Here is an 18,327-nt window from a genome sequence, read left to right as displayed (position 1 = left end):
TCCAGTTGGCTCAATCAAAGGTCTCTGACATCCGCACAAGAAGGCGATGCCCTGCCACTTTTATAATAAGGCAGCAAATGAAAGAAAACAATTACGTACATTGATACTATTTTCCATACAAAAAAATCAATACAGCATAAAATGTCCTCTTTAAACACGAGTTGACTTATTATTGCAAAACATTTGTAGACTCATCGAGTTCCCACTCGTAACGCAAAGCTTACGTCTTTGACTGACATAAAACACAGCTTTAATGAACTCATTAGAAGACAAAGAAATAAGCTTTCTCAGCCTAAAATATGTGAAGAAAGACTGTACAGACTTATCAAGCGCTATCGAGGTTTCCTTATGTTTCCCCTCATATCCAATTTTGCTTCATTCAAAGGCTTTTTTTTTCATATTTGATGCCAGCAGTTTGATATTTAAAATGGAATATATTCCAGATGAGGGAAACGGGGGAATTGAGTTGCCTCTCTCAAGCGCACTATTATCTGCCTTTTCTAGTCGAGGCAAATTAGGCTCAGAGGTCCCCCGGGCTCGTATGACGGAGAAGAGTGAATGTTTGGTGCATCGCTATTTTGATTGAAAGTCACTTTAAGCAGAGGGGGGGAAAAGTTCTGAAATTTCATAAAGGGTCACAGTTTACAGACATTCTTTTAGGTCAGGGGTGTCAAACTACTTTTTAGCTCAGGAGCCACATGGAGGAAAATCTATTACCAAGTGGGCCGGGGCAGTAAAATCATTACATTTAAAAAAAAATAATTAAAAAAAAAAAAGAAAACAATTGGCTTTTTTTTTTTTTAAATTTCCCATTTTTTATAACATCTACATTTAGTATAACATGAACTAAATAGAAACCAATAAATAATTACAATGAGTTTTACAACTTCTTTTCAAGGAAAACAGTAAAGTCCAAGAATTAAATTGAATACAGCATTTACCCAGACTTTTGTCATCTTGTTCTTTAGAGAAGCGGTCCTCAACCACCGGCCTACGGCCCGGTACCGGTCCGTGGGCCACGGCCGGCAGAACAGATGAAAGAAAAAAATAATTGTAGTACGTCCAGTTTATTTATTATTCAAGGCTGAAAAATATTTCAATTTGAAAAGAGAGTGCCTCTCTCCATTACGTCGGACTCTTGACGCATGTCAAGATGCTAATCGTCTCAGTCACATTACGCTAATATTAAACTCACAAGCGAGCCTGCTCGGCACAATATGCGGCGAGCTCTTCTCCTCCTCCTCTCCTGTTGCCGGTCTGCAAAAGTTAAGGACTTGTATGAAGCGGTCCACGGCGGAAAAAATGGTTGGGGACCACTGCGTTACCATTCTGTAGCGATGTGTGCTAAGCTGTTAAAACGTTAATAAAAAAAGCACTACAAAACTGATCCGACTCTCCGGCCTATTGTGAATTTTTTTTGCGGCGATTGAAGGCATTTACATGAGTGATGAAGCTCAATGCAATATGAATGTTAGAGATTAGTCAGGTGTGATATGATTGCAAAGTCGTTTTCTCATGTACAGGTAGAGTTGTACAGGCAAGGCAACCTCCGGGAAATATTTGCGGCTTAGAAATTACAACCTTGAGTCAAACTATTCAAACATGTCGTTAATCACTGCTCTTGCAAATTATACTGTAAATGGGTCCCGTGCCTTTGGCTATGTTAAATGCAAATTGCGATTGCGTTCCACCGGTGCCTTGTCATACAGAACCATAAAAGCAAAAAAAATAAAAATAAAAAAAATGGCTCATGATGTCGCTTGTCGTGTTTTTAAAGTTGGAAAAGTCTTTAAGTTGACAACAGTGCTAACGATGCTTACGTACAGGAACTAGCTCCTCTCTGTTTGCAGCCATGTTAGATTCCTTTCTATTAAACAGGTCATGAATATTTCGGTTGAAACATTTGAGAAACAATTTCCATGTCATTTAGGGGTGCACATGATAATTATTCATGTGAAATTTAATTAGAATTACGTAAGGGGTTCATGGACCTAAAAGTTTGAAATCATCTCATTCAAAAATTTCTATGAACATAGCTTGCATGTTTTTGAAATGTGCATGGACAGAAGTGCCTCGACAAATTCCAACATCATCAGACCATCTGGAAGAAAAAAAGGCAGAACATGCATGATTAAGTTTTAATAGAGTCCCATCAATAAAAAACACGACTGAAGTTCAGCTGTTACCTCCAATACATAACTGAAGCCAGACAAGTGTGCGATTAAGACATGTAAACGATCCAGCCCTGCAGATAACGCATCATTTGTCAATTTCCTGATATTTGACCGCACAATTACACGACTCTCATTTTAGTCTTGTTATTGTTATTCATGCGACATTTATTTTTTTTCTCCCCCTAAAGCTCCTGGCAATTGACATTCTGTAATTAGTCAGTAAACATCTTTTGAAAACTCGCCTGACATTTCACAGGGAAAAAAACTTGCGTCCATTCATTCGTGATGGCTTGATAGATCCGCAGTGAGGACGTTGATGCGCTGAAGATGTGCCAGCCACTCATTATGTTGCATTAGGCGCCCCTGCGAGGAGGGGAAGGCCAAAGCTCAGAGGGACTGCACGGAATATTAAACGCGTCTTTGGCCGGCATCGTTGCATCAAGGTCTTGATGCAGATGTAGTATAACGAGGCAACGTTTCAAAACAAATGTGTTCATTACAGCGAGTCCTCTACATACACATTGGGGGTGCAATTGGAATTGCAGGGTATTTATTCCAAATGTATACTTCATATTTTATACAGTTATATTGCTATATATGTATATTACTGTCCTATATGTCTTACCGTTATTGTTTGTGCTTAATAAACGTGTAAGCTCAGCATTCAATATAAGGTTTATGACAGAGCGACCATAAATTAACAGTCATGTTAATTCATGTTTGGGTTATTTTTTTATGTTTTTGAAAGGGTTAACACTCTAGTACATTGAAGCTTTAACTGAAATGATATTTATGCAAAAACAAAACAATTCTATCAGATATCAGATAAAAAAATAAAATAAAATAAATAAATATATATATATATATATAAATAAATATATATATATATATATATATATATATATATATATAAATAAAACATATGCACATATATATATAAATATAAATATATTATATATATATATATATATATATATATATATATAATTATTATATATATTATTATATATATTATATATGAATATAATTCACATTTTTAACTAGCCAAAATACTAAAGCATAATTTTTGTTTTCGTAAAAAAAAATAAATAAATAAATAAATGAGATAAATAAATAATAATAATTTTCTTTGTGATTGAATTTATGCTTTAAATTAAGTGACAAAAAGATGAATTAGATTCATCATTCCGGTACAAAAATAAGAGAGTTAATGAATCATACTATCTCCTAATGACGTATTGTGTATATACAAGTAGTAAAGTTCTGAACAAGTGTGTGAGACCAGCACCTACTTAATGGCTACACTAAATTAACATAACATCATCATCTGTGGCAGGTGGTCGAGTAAATAAGTCGAGCAGGATCCCCAAATCACTCAATTTATCAAGACTATCAACTGGAATCGCAAAGGACGAAGTACAAATGGAAAACCTCGGGAAAAACATTCAGTAGGCTCCGGAAATGTTCAATAGCGGCATCTCAAGTCACACCGCACACGTTCATGGTTTAAAAACCTTCGAAAAGGTGCGCAAGAGGAGGTGATGACTGTGGATATTAGCCTGGGCACATTAATAGATTCAACTAATTCACACACTGGCATATTAACCGACCATCCAATTTTCTCCTGCGCTTGTTCTCATTAGCTGGAGTTGAGCGCATCTGACTTTGAGCGGAAGCCACCCTGGACTTGTTGCTATAGCCAATTGCAGTGCACATACCAACTAGACGTGTGAGCGTTCACTTACTTGACGACATAAAATGGAGGATATTCAACACGCCGCTTCTTTCAGTGCAAAAGTATTTGATCTTTGTTCAACTCGTGCAAAACGGGAGCAAAAAGACAGAAAAATGTTCGGTTAAATACTTTTGTTAAGTACAAGAACGGGTGCTTGTTAAATGTAGGACAAAGCGGGCATGCAAAGATAGTGTCGGCGTGTACACCTCTGGGACGCTGCCCCATTGAGCACACAAACGCCTCGCAGCATTTAAGAGATGCGGTGCAACAGAGGCTTGTCGCTGAGAGGAAATCGTAGTTAGTTTCTGACAAATGGTACACCTTTAGCGGCGAGTGTGCTCGCGCACGTGTTGGATAAAGCTTTCGCCTACGCCGTCTCATTTGACATTGCCTGCAGGGGTGTCAGATGCCGTGTGCGCACAAGTGGGGTCAAAGCATCAAACACTGACAGATGACTGCTCGAAGACACAAAAACCTACATTGAATTGAAATATAAAGATGCTGTATTTTGCTCCACGTCTTCACTGGATTGGCTTTCTTTCAGCCCCTAATTTCTTTTGAAATAAAATGTTAAATTGTGAAAAGAAACAAACATGCTGACATTTGCTTAGCCTGGAGAAAAAACGAGATTGTTGTATTTATATAGCACGTTTTGTACGCAACGTGTTGGACACAAGCATCTCCTAAAACAGGGGTGGGCAAACTTTTTGATTGGCGGGCCACAATGGGTTCTAAAATTTGACAGAGGGGCCGGACCTGGAGCAGATGGATGGTGTGTTTTGGTAACCTCACCTCATGTGAGAAAAAAGTGAACAAAAGCATTACAACAAAATATGTCTTTGAAAAACCACAGTATTTAGAAAATAAAACATGAACAAGGTATATTCATTTAATTTTTTTCAAGTTCGGCGGGCCGGATTAAAACGTTTACCGGGCCGCGTGTGGCCCCTGGGCCGTAGTTTGCGCACCCCTGTCCTAAAATCATTTACAAACTGCTGAATAAATAAAGACACTCAAAGACAACAATCAGATGCATTTACAAAATATATAATATATATAAATGAATAAAAAGTAGCTTTCTCAATTTACTGACAGCGAAACTGATTATTTTTTTCCTATACATCCCATTAATTTTTAGCGACTTTCTATTTCTGTGCATCAAGTCTTTGGTCAAGGTGTTTAAATGTCAGTCTCCAAAGGCGTTTATTTTCGCTGCTTTGCTTTTGAATGTCTTTAACTATTTTGTTTGGAAATTTGCGCATTGAGATGCCTTTTTGCTCCGTTGCCTTGCCATTTGGGATGCAAAACAACGGTTGTTAAGACAAAGTGGTGAGAGGCCATAGGGGTGGATCCGACACATATTCCGCTCATTTGGAACAATAGTCACGGAGGCCAAAAGGTAGCTGTGACATTTGTTGAAAGTTTTAATTATTGTTTCTTCTACAGAGGGAAAAAATGACAGCAATTTAAGTAAGAACTTCTGAGACATAAATGGCCTCCCTCACTCCACTTTCAAACCGTCTGTTTATTTTGTTCATATTTTTCCTCTAAAGATTGCTGCTTCTTTTTCAGATCCTGTTCAACTTGCTGAGTCTTAACCCCAAAAGTTAACCTGTCTTTTGTGACAAGCGACTTGCTCAGTGGCTTCTTGTTTTCCTCAATATATAAATCTGTTTGTTCCTCACCGCGCCAGACAGCAAACATCAGATTCTGTTTCTGACTATGAGGTGTGTCAGCCTTCGTCCCAAGCTTGAAGTGTACCGGAATGATGTATTTCTTTTTTTTTTTTTTTTAGCAATACCCGGTATATACAGAATATCAATGTTCTCGCGCTTTTCCATTTTCTTCCCTCACCCTCTTTGGATTTATTTATTCTGAAACTAGATGCACTTTTTTTTTTTTTTTAAACAAACAACCGGCATTGGTGATCATATCCATATGCAAATTTTTGGGGCCTTAAAAGCCATACATAGAGGACAGGTCAGTGTCAAACTTAAATGTTAACCTGACTGTGTGGTAAACAAGAGACAGCACTTTAAAAATTATTTTGTGATTGAAGAGAAGCTTGCATGCAAGGCCGCCGTTCCAATACAACCTGACGACTGCTTTATAGGAAGTGTCTGCCCATTTCTCCTTATGCGAAGTCATAAAAACGCACATGAGCAGACAGTTGTCATCTGCCTCATGAAGCAACCACACATGTCGCATTATCCACAGCAAAAGTGATAAGACGATATCAGAGATCAAGTCCACTTTTTTGTTCTCACACTAAAAAGAAGACTTTACATTAGGATTTAATTATTATATATACGATACGACATTTTATTGTGTAAAGAAACTGATTATTGTGATACACACTCCTGAAATAAATTTGCTGGAATTACTTATAGTTTTGTTTTCTTATCAGATAATTAAATGTATTTTGGACTGTTTTTTTTTTAACCTATAAAAGCTTTAGCAAATACTTATTTTACCATGCATTGTAATTCATAGCAACAATGTTTCGGGGAAGAAAAAAAAAACACACCTGTTGCTGAACTTAAGCCATAATTCATAAATATTGCTAAATATAATAAAAGATCACATATATCGCCATCATTATCATTAAGTTATGAAAACATGATGTGGTCAGGAAAAAAATAGAAATTTTATGAGAACATTTGGAAACATATGTTGACCGTTGTAATTAAAAACAGTGACCCAAGTAAGGATACGCGATAAAAAAATGTGACGACATTGATCATGTTCATGATTTGTCACAATAATCAACACATTTAGATTAATATTAATAAGTTCTATAAATCTCTACAAGTGTTTCCCTTTCCAAATGATCACAATGCCTCATCAGTGGTGAGCTATTTTTAGAACAACATGAACTCATGTCGTCCTTAAGGACTTCCTGCGTATGTCGGTGCCCCCTGCCCTCCTTCCAGAATAAATACTTGGATCCTTCGCCGTCCCTTCAAACTAGCGTTTTCGAAGCTCGCCTTTCAGCGTGACCTGATAAAGCTTGGCCAGATGAGAGGCTAAACGTCTCCTAAGACAACCCGAGCAGTCCAGCGATCGATTTAATGCCTTGGCAATACAAGAACTGGGATGAATGGGAATACTCGCAAGCATCTATCAATGTTCGAGACACAAATGCCACTTAGTACAACGGTGTGAGTAATTACCTCTGTCAAGCAGGATACGTTCTAATGACTTGTTTGTGAAGAACCCATTATAGTTGTTAGAATACAGCATAGATGCTAATGCAAGGATTATCCGGCCTCCAGCGGAGGTCTACACTCAAGTTTGCAAAATGCCGTCTCGTAGCAACGCGGCGGAGTATATTTCAATAATTCAGTGTTTACAAACGACAAGATTTATTTGAAACAGTAGGGGGTGTAAACATAACTGCTGACACGTCACGATTGATAATCTTTTTAATGCTCAACACCCAGTTTAGATGTACGGCAGAGCATAAAGCATCGCGTTGCCGTGTTAAGCCAAAGTCTCTTAATTATATTCGACAAATCGGGCGAGAACGCAATTGTCGCTAACCAGTCTCTCTCTTCTCTGATGGCTTCCTCAGATGTGTCATTTCACCTGTCAAAAAGGTTTTATTTCCCACAGAGCTCCACATCAAACGTTTCCTATTGCCCAAAAAAAAAAGGAAAGCGAGTTTCCCCTCTGTGGAACTGACAAAGCGAGAGTATCTTCTTCCTGTGTGTGCGGCGATGGTTTCTAGCAGTTCAAACTTGAGTGAGTCACATTTTAGCAGGTTCATAAAGTGAGTCTACATCTTTGAAGAGAGTCTGCGCATGTTGCACGCTGCAGCTGAGAAACGTCCACATCCCAAAAATAACATTCAAATTAATCGGCTATCACCGTCACATCTCTCATGCATGCGAAAAGTATCATCTGTGACTTCATATTTTAGCAAAGCAGACATCAAGCAGCATTCGATCGACAAGAGAGAGATTCTTTGAGAAAGTGCGCGTGTTTGAACTGAGACGCTTTGCGTGAAGGAGAACGCTCCCTGAAGTCAAGTCACGCTGATGTTTCTTACCGCTGTTGTGACAGGTAAGAATTCATTCAAATTAAATGAATGCAGTAATTTCTATTTCCTGTAAGAATCTGTATTCAAATTTATATTTTTAGGAGGGAAATTGTCAAAATATGACAGTTGCGGGTCAATTTTTAATAAAATCCTCATAGCATTTGTTTCTATCAAATTGTGATCTTATTCTAATGGATAAATAGCCTGTTTGATCTTAGTAAATGAGTAATCAATTATTAATGGACCTTTCATTGAAAAATAAAAATAAATATAAATAAATATATATCTTTTTTTAATTTTGGTTCACTCTTCTAAGTTAGCAAATTACAGAGTGAAAGAATGACAAATGGGATATTTATTTTGTTCAAGTCGTCAGATTTAAACCCGAACAAGAGAAAAGAATTGATAATTTTGAAGTTGTAAGATGAGGACAATAAGTCACATTCAAAGAAAATAATACTTTTTTTGTTTGGGATAGGATTCACAAACAATGTAAAAAAATAATGAAATTATTCCTGTAATTTTCTTCATAATTAGTCTCAATGTCATTTTTTTTTCAAAATGTGTTGGAGTATTGTTTTTTTTTCACTGAAAAAAAAGACAATTGTCATATTACAAACACATTCTTGTAAAAACCACAAAACAAAACATTACCACAAGACTTTTTGAATGCTATTTGCTATCTTGAAAAAAAAAAAAATCCAATAGATTTTTTTGTTTAGATTTTTTGTAACCGTAACGACTACTTCTTTTTCTTAAATAAGAAATCGTAAAAAACACAACTTTGCTCTTGTAACTTTACCATCGTTTTTCCTTACGGCATGAACCTAATGCACTTTTGCAAATGATCTAAAAGCAGAGAACAAAATATCTGTTTTGTTTGTTCTGTAAATAAATACGAAAGAGTGGCCTCCTCCTTGTTATTATAGAAGTACTCCATCAAATGTTAGACCACATAAAACAATTTACTTTTGAGCTTTGGGACAAACTGATCCTCCATCTGTCATTCACAAAATATTTGCAGTGTTTGTTTTCTATGCAAGACATTTCCTGTTTTGTTCACCCCCCCTTGCCCCTCCCCTCCTCTCTGTAGAGTAATCCGTGCCTGGTGCATAAGCGACACCAAAAGCGCAGATGGTACATTGTGGACTGTTTACACCATATAAAACTGTCGGAGCATACATATTTCCCTCTGTGGTTCGCCTGCATGGTGTGGCCTTTGCAGAGCCAAACACACGAGATTCTAAGAGTTTAATCCCTTTTCATCTGCTCCAAATCCATTAAGAGAGGAGATACTGAATACAAGCTTCTGATGGCTAACGCCCGAATAAATGCTGTGCTCCAGTTGTGCCGTTGAGAACGACAGTGGGCTAACTTCATTTGGTGATGTAAAGTGGGATGGGTGTCACAGAAATCTGTTAAATATATCCTAATTTCAATGAAAGATTATTTACAAGGCCTGACTGACTTGTTTTTTTTTAAGGCTGATAATAAAATTCTGATAAACGATTATTTGTCCGATTAATTAAAGATTTAAAATGAATAAAAGGACCTGTACAAACATGAAGAGATTAATTTCAGGGAGAGAACATGTGACTGTTTTACATACTATGTCCTTTAATTCATATAATGTTACAAAAGAAAAAAAAACATGCAATATTAGCCCCAAAAAAAAGCAAAGTAAAACAAAATGTTTGTTAACAAAATAAAATAAAAACAGAAAATTGTGTAAAACAACAAATGTAAAACTGACTGACTCTAAATTTTAATGTTAATAAAACCTAACTATAGCAAAAATGTCCTTCATTTTCATCTTCATTATTTAATACCATACATGAGCATTCAGGGTTCATTTTAAATGTATTTAAAGGAAAAGTCAACCTCTTGCTTGAGAATTACAGTTTATCTTACTTTAGTACACAATTTTTAATGACTGTTTTGATATACTGCACTTGACAAACACTATATAAATAAATATTAAAACTAATTCTAAAACTAATTAAATAAACTAAATAAAGCACAATGAAAAGTTTTGACATTTTAATGTCTGTGTGCAAAGCATACAAAGCGTGTACACAAATTAACTTCTGTTCACATCTCGCCTGACAAGCCACGCAGTCAGCAAAGTGTCGAGGCAGACCGGATTGCGAAGAAGCTACTTGTGAAAACTCCTCATCAACCTGCCCCAGGAAAATTAATTGTTTTCCGCAGCCAATTCAGAGGTGCATTAGCATAAATTGACGGTAGCGGAGCACCGCGCGCATACTTAAAGCCGCAGTTCACGCGGCGGTCGGGGATAGAGCTGGATAACTGGCAGAGGTCAGTTGACGGACCGGGACCTCTGTCACAGAGAAGGCCGGCGCTGGAATTGCCGCCTCAGCAGGACAGCTGACAGGAAGCTTTTTTTGTTTTGAGTTTGCTGCTTTTTTGATCAGCTCGCTAAGTCGTCACAACATTGACACACATGCAAGGTACCCTCTAAACGTTCAATTAGCTCGATGAATCGACGGTCTGACAGCTCTCGCGATAATTTATCCATACGAGCAATTCAGTTGTATTTACTTCAGAAATAATTTGCATACTTTGCAATGCCAAATTCAAAGACTGTACCATATTAGCTGTTCATCATTAGCACATCATCTCAGAACAAAACACCCTGCTCAAGATACTGCTGGAGTGCGGTACTTGTGGGTAGAACTAAATGTACCGTAGAAGTTTGGAGAACTTTTTCGACAAAAAATCCCTGTCAAGATGACTCCGTTTAAATTGTGTTCAAGGAACAAAGAAAGCTATTAGAACAGTCTTTGGATTAAAATATTATTCAAATACATTTCTGTTATACAAGCATCACAAAAATACCAGTTGAAAAATATGATTAATCGCAACTAATGATGGAATTATTTTGCGATTAATTGGTAAAAGAAAATTTTAATCGCTTAATGGCTATAATACATATGTATTATTAATTAATTTAAAAATATTTTCCCTCTATTTTTCCCCCAAATGCAGCCCATTGAGCCATTTACAAAATAAACAATAAATTGAACCAATCAATACCCTTGGCAGATTAAGTCAGCCGTAGCAGTGGTCAGGGAGCGCGTCTAAATGCCATTTCTAATAGAATATAGCATTTGAAAAATAATCATTTGATTCTTACTGTCAATGTTAATGAAATTCATTGACTTTACACCATAACAAACAAGCAACATGGGTCATTGCTTTTTGCGCGTTCCACAATCATGGTTTCAAGAAATGGAATGCACGCATTTAATGATGCAGGCGGGAGCAAACATACCCAAAAATCTGAATTAAGAGATTAGTGTGTCATTGTGCTAAACATTGTTTTTCACTTAGATTTGTTCCTGCTTGTATCATGAGTGTGTTGGGCTTTTCAGATGTATTGTATTTACACTATATTTGCAAACGTATTGCATTCTAGCGCATTACCCGGATTTAAATTGTCACATATCGGACCCTTGCTCGTCGTGGCAACCAAATGAGGCCTCCCCATTGGCCCAGCAGGAACATGGAGCTTAACGGATGCTCAAATTCTTGATCCAATCAGCATCGTTTTTTTGTTTCCATTATATTTAGTTTGCTTTCATTTTCGTGCTATGGTTCAGGTCCTGTGAGAGGATTTCAGTTTCACCTGTACTCATCAGTCCTGTCAGATCCCTCCAGTCTTGTCCAGTCTTGGATTATTGTCTCTTCAGTTTGCTTGAGTGAGCGGTGGATCATCATTGCTACAAAGAGAAGAAGAATCATTATTGTTGGTCTCACGTGTCATGAAAGTTTCAAGTTTCTTGTCGGTGTGAGTTTAGTCCTTTAGTCCCTAAATCCAAGTTTCTTGTTCATTTTTGGTTTTATATATATCACAGTTGGAAAAGTCACAGTGGCCACATGAACAGTGCTTGGAAGCCCCAAGTGACATGGCTGCCGTCTTGATCGTCAAGATGCATTTGTAACATCTGATAAAGGGAACACGTCAACGCAGACCGCAAGATAAATAGCGGTTCCAGCAATCAGCTCGAGGTGACAAGCGGAAATGCATCTTTTGAGTCTGTGTCCTTCCAGGGCGTGTGCCATTTATCTTGACTGTCAAAGCAAAGACGACATGGTAATGAAAGGTGTACACCCCAGTGAGCATCTCTCACGCTGCTGGCACCACAATAACATGCAGCGATCACTGGCCTGCTTGGAAAGACATGTCTGATATGTTTTGTTTTTTTATTTGTGGTACTCGAGTTTTGGGTACACTTCGATTGGAGTAAATATTACGCTATTTCTGAATTTCTATCTGTGCTGTATCTTTGTAAAAGCATACATTTGGCTATATACTGAACATTGAAAGGCGAAAAAAACAGACAAGATGGCAAAACATGTTAATAGACTTATCACCTAACTTTTCCATGCGAAAACGTTTAAATACAGGAGACATTATAGTTTTATTGACCCAACTACCAGGCTGATTTGAAGAGCACGTAAATATATTGTGTACAAGTGCTTCCCTCTGCTGGACAACTACGGAACTGCACTTGCAATAGTAAAAAAGTGTTCTCAGCGTTGTAAAAGTGGCTTGAAGCTTTCTAATCAGTCATACCTCCATTTCTAGCAATAATGAGATACATTAATTCGCTACAATTGAATGCAATTAGCACAGATTACGATACGGCCATAAGCAGGGTAGTCTTTACATTTGTGAAGTGGTTTCCTTTTCTCTTCAGTTACAAACCTAATTTCCTGGCACCGTAGTCGTAGCGTAAATGCATTATCGTGACAGAAGTATTTAACGTGCGGTGCTCGTTTTGCCTACAAATAGGAAGTAAATTCCATGATTAATTACGCTTTGTATTGAGTACTGTTTGGTTACAGTGCAAATCGCTACTCATCCCAAAAGGCTCATCAGCCTTGATAGAGTCCACATGCATTTAAACTCCCACTAATTTTGTACAAAGACTGTAAAACCTGTTTAGGAGAATATAAGCCGTTTTTTTGGGGGGGGGCGGCCATCCAAACATTTTATATAGGGCTTGTCCGCTTTAGGGTCAAGGTCAATGACAACTAATCACAAGCCATTGGACAATTTAGTCTTTTGTTTAGTTATCACAAACTTCGTGTGGTTGAAAACCTAAAGTGAGGACATGCAAAATCGACACAAAAGCGCCTTAGCTGAGATTCTCACCCACACATTAAAAACTGTAAGATAGACCACTACGAAGACATCCCTCATTTTAAACCTTTAGATATAAAAAAAATATATATTCATGACATGTCTCATTCAAATCTGCAGCAAGATGTGGCCAACATCTGTAGAAATACGATGGTTGGCCATACTACTACATTCACATTTAATAAGCGCCAAAAAGACCAGGAATGCATTATTTGCCACGATGACACTATGGATCTTCTTTTTAAACGTACTAAAACACAATAGATTATTAAAATCCATTTTATTATCAAATTGTCAAACATTTACATACATACAGCACAGGCATCACAAACACATTTTCTTCAAATGTCCATTACACATTTATAGCTTTGATTCAAACATAACATTAAATATAAGAGGAAAAAATGACTGGGCAGTCAAAGATTTAGTGGGAACAACTTGTATTTACTAATTGTAAAACAGAAATACATTCAGTGCTTTTTCCAGAAGACGACTTTGGTCAAACAGGATCATCCAGACAGAGAAACAATCCATCGCGGGCCGTTCCTTAGTAGAAGCACTCCCAGTGTCATCAACAGGCCGGGACAAGTGCAATACCGTGCACATCCAGAGCATTGCCACCTCTCCCAACCTGTTCAGACCGGGATCAAATCTGCCATGATTGGAGTTGGCTCTGTGGTCAGTTTTGCATGGATTTGCACAGCACCGCATAGAAAAGCTGAAAGCAAACCAGCAAAACTAACCAGAAAGTCACATTCGTACGGGCGTCCCTCGCTGTCTTTTTTTTTTTTTTTTTTGCTGCAATGGCATCTAGAAGTACTTGAAGTGCTCACACTGCAGTAGATTGTCATGACACTACCTGCACTATAAGCACTTTAATACCGCTGAAACTTCGAGCTCCTCCATTGGCGGGCACAAAATGGTACAAGTTGGTTGTAAAAACACAGGACGCCGTCAGCTTTGCATAGATTTGCACAACTCTGTTCTTCTTGCAGCGCAACCACGCAAAGCTAACAGAGCACCGCCGCCGGTGTGTTTGCGCAAACATGGACGCACAACATGGAGCAGTCCAGGCTGCTTATGCCAGAAGGGGCACTTAGGGCAGTAGGTGCACGTTGACTTAACTATCTGCACTAGATGCACCTTAGCGCAAGCACCGGAGAGTCTTGCAAGAAGTTACTCACCCAATGGTTTGCCATTCGGAGACAATACGGAGTTCATGAGCACATGGACTGACATCACGTTGCCCACAAAGAAAGCGTTTGATCAAAGGGGATTCCCTGTGTAGAAAAACGCCAGTCTTGAGGGAAGCTTTCTTTCCATGCGCCACAATAGTGCAGAAAGTGCCTCCACTGCAGTAGATCGCATAAGACTACCTGCACTGTAAGCACTTTGACACTAACGGGGCCTTAAAGATTCCGGATATTGTCCAGGTGCATTCCACCGCCTGAAAGCAGAAACAAGGCAGAGAATTAAGAGGGTGTCACCAGCACATTTTAAACAACTCAATGTGGTGCTCTATCGATTAAGGGACTTTAGAATTCTGAAAGTCATGTGGTGCTCATGTCAAAATGGGGTGCATTGCTTTGCCGAACTTCATTCATTCTCAATGTTTAAATACATGATGTACCATTAACCCAAAATTAAAAAAAAAAAATTTTACACTACAAAAAGTAAAGAAAATTTAATATACTTTGGTTAATAATTTGTCAACTGATTACACACAATTATTTTGTTTAAAACAAGCCAAGCTTCGCTGGAAAGATTAAAATAAGTACAATGAATGGCGTGTTCAATCATGTATTTTTTTTATTGATAAAAGGATTGTGTAACAAGTTGAATACACAAACTACTGGCATTTTCTGAGTGAGGAAAGACACGCCAAGTATGAAAATATGAAACGGCAATATTTTTAGATCAACTGGTTGCACCTAATCGTTAAGTTCACCTCAGAAACAATACGAGTGTTTAAAAAGGTCACCATCACATGGAACAGATTTATTTTTGGTGCTTCATTCGATTACGTTTTGTGGTAGGGCCAAAATATTTTTTATACCTCTACATTATTGTATCTGACTATAAAATGGGTTGTGTGGAAAATAAGGGATAGGTGTTTCACCTCACTTGATAAAGAAATCTCTGAATGTTCTTAACCCCCATTTCATTGCCAGTGTGGTCTGCAGTGCGGATGTACAGTAGCTGTCAAGTATTTCTTTAGACAGCTGTTCACTAAATGGAGCCAAGAAGTGCATTTGCATCTTGTTTTAAGACAAATGTACAATCAATTCCACAAAATCAGATAAGTTTTAATCAGCTAATTAATCGATTGAGCAAACTATAAAAACAGATGCGTTGCTGCGATTTAAGCCACACCACTTAACTGTACACATGTAAAACTAAAATTATTTTTTTCCCATAACTATAATGCTAGCAACACTAATGCAAACTGAGTTATTACAAACCAACCTAAGTACACTTGGAAGCACATAACGCACTTTGCAGCGCATTCATAACATTCAGCACTGAAAATTACTTCACGCAACCTCCTCCTTCCTTCCCCAAGTTGCTTTTGATTCTTGCAAGCTTAATTCAATACTTCCTTTCTGAAGTCTTTCCTGCCTCCCTCAGACCTGTTTTTTCATGACATCTTTTCCTTCCCCCAGACCCATTTTATTCATGCATCCTTCCTTTTCTTCATATAGGATGCTTTGTTCACCCCGTGAGGTGACAATTGTCACAGCACTAATATTCACACATCTGCATTGATATAGAAACAACCAATTAAGTAAAAACAAATACAAAGTTCAGAATAAATCTAAACAGTATTAATGGCGACTTAATCTACTTTTCTGCCTCTACTCCCCCACGACCCGTTTTTTTAACCTTTTGTTACTTAAACTTGCTTTTCAAACTTCCTTCTACAAGACAGCTGTTTTTTCTTTCCTTACTGATCTCCTGCCAACACAGACTGAAAATATTTCTGCCTTGCTCTCCTCGGCACCTGTCAGGGTTATAATAGTTTTGGACTTTTCATTACAGATCACTTTTATGATGTTTTTGAGTTTTTTTAAAGTCAGTTTTAAGTAGTTTATTAAGAGATGGTTTGTTAGGTTTTGTTAGTTTTTATTTTGAAAATGCTTTGTTCTAGTTTATTTGTGGAGTGCAAATATAAAAGGTCACCAAGTATTGTGCAACAACGTAAACTACAATCCTTAAGCAACTCTTGCCATCTTCTTTATGCCCTTGTATTAATCGCGAAATAAATACTTTTAGCTCATGCCTAAAATTAATTGACAAAGATGAAAACAAAGGACAGTCTCACAATACCAAGTTTTATAAATGTAAAATGTAGTTTCAGTTAACAATTTAAGCACTCATTTTCTCTCGTGAACAAAAATGCTGTCAATATTAGTTTATTCGTTAGCAAGTCATTGACTCGGATTTGATATGGTTATTTAAGTCTATACCTCACATGGGACAATAAAGCATTATTCTAGCAGTAGCCATTTCATTTAATTAAAAGAAGGCATCATTTGAGTGTTTTGATGCAATCCTCAAAATTTGAAACAAGTCTGGTAGCTTCTGGAAAATTGCCTACGGGAAATTCTTACATTTTTTTTTCTCTCGACCATCGAACCTCAATCAAACCCAAGCGGGTGGGAGAACAACACTTTACACCCCTCCCCCCACGCACTAACATGGCGCCCACGAGTCCGCATTGGGAGCAACATTCATCCACCGGCTGGATGTAGTCAACAAGAACAAGTGCGACTTCATTACACTAAACCCGGCATGTCTCCAACCACTACGAAGTGGATGCGTGGAAAAGTGTAATCACCTACACACACACGTTGCGGGTGCCTCCACACGCCACTACATGCTCACCATAACACACGGATATGTGAACATGTGTTAGCCAAACGTTGTTTTTATTTCAACTACTATTCTAGCATTTTGTTGCATCTTACGAGGGCTGTTAGGTGGGGAATTTATGTTTTAAAACACGAATGACGGTTAAAAAGACACACTAAATGAGCTAGCTAGTTAGCTAGCTAACCCCCACCCCCAAACATATAGTTAAAATTATAACAGCTAACTTGGGGGTAAACACACAACGCGTACAATAAAAAGTGTTATTTAGAGTGAATTGGGGAGTCCAACTAAATGTTTTTTATGATTTACGCTAACGTCGAAGTAACTCAACGTTGTGTTTGTCGATTAGCATTAGCCACTAGCAGGCTAACAACGTAGTTTGCGGCCTGCTTCAACCCCCCCATGTGCTGCCGCTTTGTTCCGGAGCCACTTTTTAAGTATCCGGTAGATAAACTCGCTCGATTATTTTAGCGTTATCCACCCAACACGTCGCCCACTACGGCTATAAGCGAGCCGCGAGATACGGTAGGCTGCGCGAGTGGGGGAAAGACGCAGGAAACACACGAGGACGTCGCTAGCCAGCCGAGGAGCGAAAGCAAAAAAAAAAAAAAAAAAAAGCAACACAAGCTTTTCAAATCTCCCTCACCCATGGAGGAGAGGTAACCATGCGCCGCGCATACACTATACTCCTTCCCCAAACGTGGAAAGTGGCCAATAAAGCACATTTCGGTCAGTTTGAGCAAAAAAACAAGATGTCGTTTGGACATCAAACAGTTCACTTTGTTTGCACGAGAACAAGGCTAACAACAGGTTTGTGCACGTAATAAAACGCGTGGTGAACACACTACTAGCTTACACTGGGGGGAAAAAAACATCCCTTGAACACTTACCGTTTACTCATTCTTCTGTAAAAAAAAAAAAAGAAAGAAATGGTGGGGAAAGTGACGAAAAGAAGTCTGAGACGCCATATAGAGCGATGGGTAAAAGGAGCCAAGCACGACCATGTGCTCCCACTATGACGCTTGGCCGTGTGTTTGTGAATGGTAGTAAGATTGCGAAAGTGGCGCGAGTAGAAGAGATCCAGGTTTGAGCATGTGCTCGCTCAATGAAGGGCGGCTCCCACTGGAGGCCACTGGAGCACAACTCGCTCATTAGCATTAAATCAACCACTTCCTCTCCAAGCACGGATCTCTATCAACGCGACACTCCACTGCGCTCCATAGAAATATCACAATGTATAATATTATAAAGGCTCATCAATTCAAAAATTGAAGAGGGTTTCATCTTAGTGTATAAAACGCATTGTAAGTCAGAACCGAACAATAAAAATACA

General features: G+C 38.1%; 1 long non-coding RNA gene across 1 annotated transcript; it reads right to left on the bottom strand.

Annotated features, from left to right (window-relative positions):
* Nucleotides 1-1,138: 1,138 nt before the first annotated feature.
* Nucleotides 1,139-18,105, bottom strand: LOC148323469 (uncharacterized). The gene is made up of 4 exons (XR_015846537.1): nt 17,885-18,105; nt 14,306-14,568; nt 11,601-11,694; nt 1,139-2,101 (listed from the first exon to the last, which is right to left on the bottom strand). It is a non-coding gene; the product is annotated as an uncharacterized LOC148323469 (long non-coding RNA).
* Nucleotides 18,106-18,327: the final 222 nt, after the last annotated feature.

The sequence above is a fragment of the Idiotropiscis lumnitzeri genome, chromosome 14 (genome assembly GCF_059441095.1).
Source record: "Idiotropiscis lumnitzeri isolate Australia: NSW breed Sydney's pygmy pipehorse chromosome 14, RoL_Ilum_1.0, whole genome shotgun sequence".
Lineage (NCBI taxonomy): Eukaryota > Metazoa > Chordata > Actinopteri > Syngnathiformes > Syngnathidae > Idiotropiscis > Idiotropiscis lumnitzeri.
The sequence above is the reverse complement of the archived record's forward strand: the minus strand, read 5'-3'. Positions and strand labels throughout refer to the sequence as shown.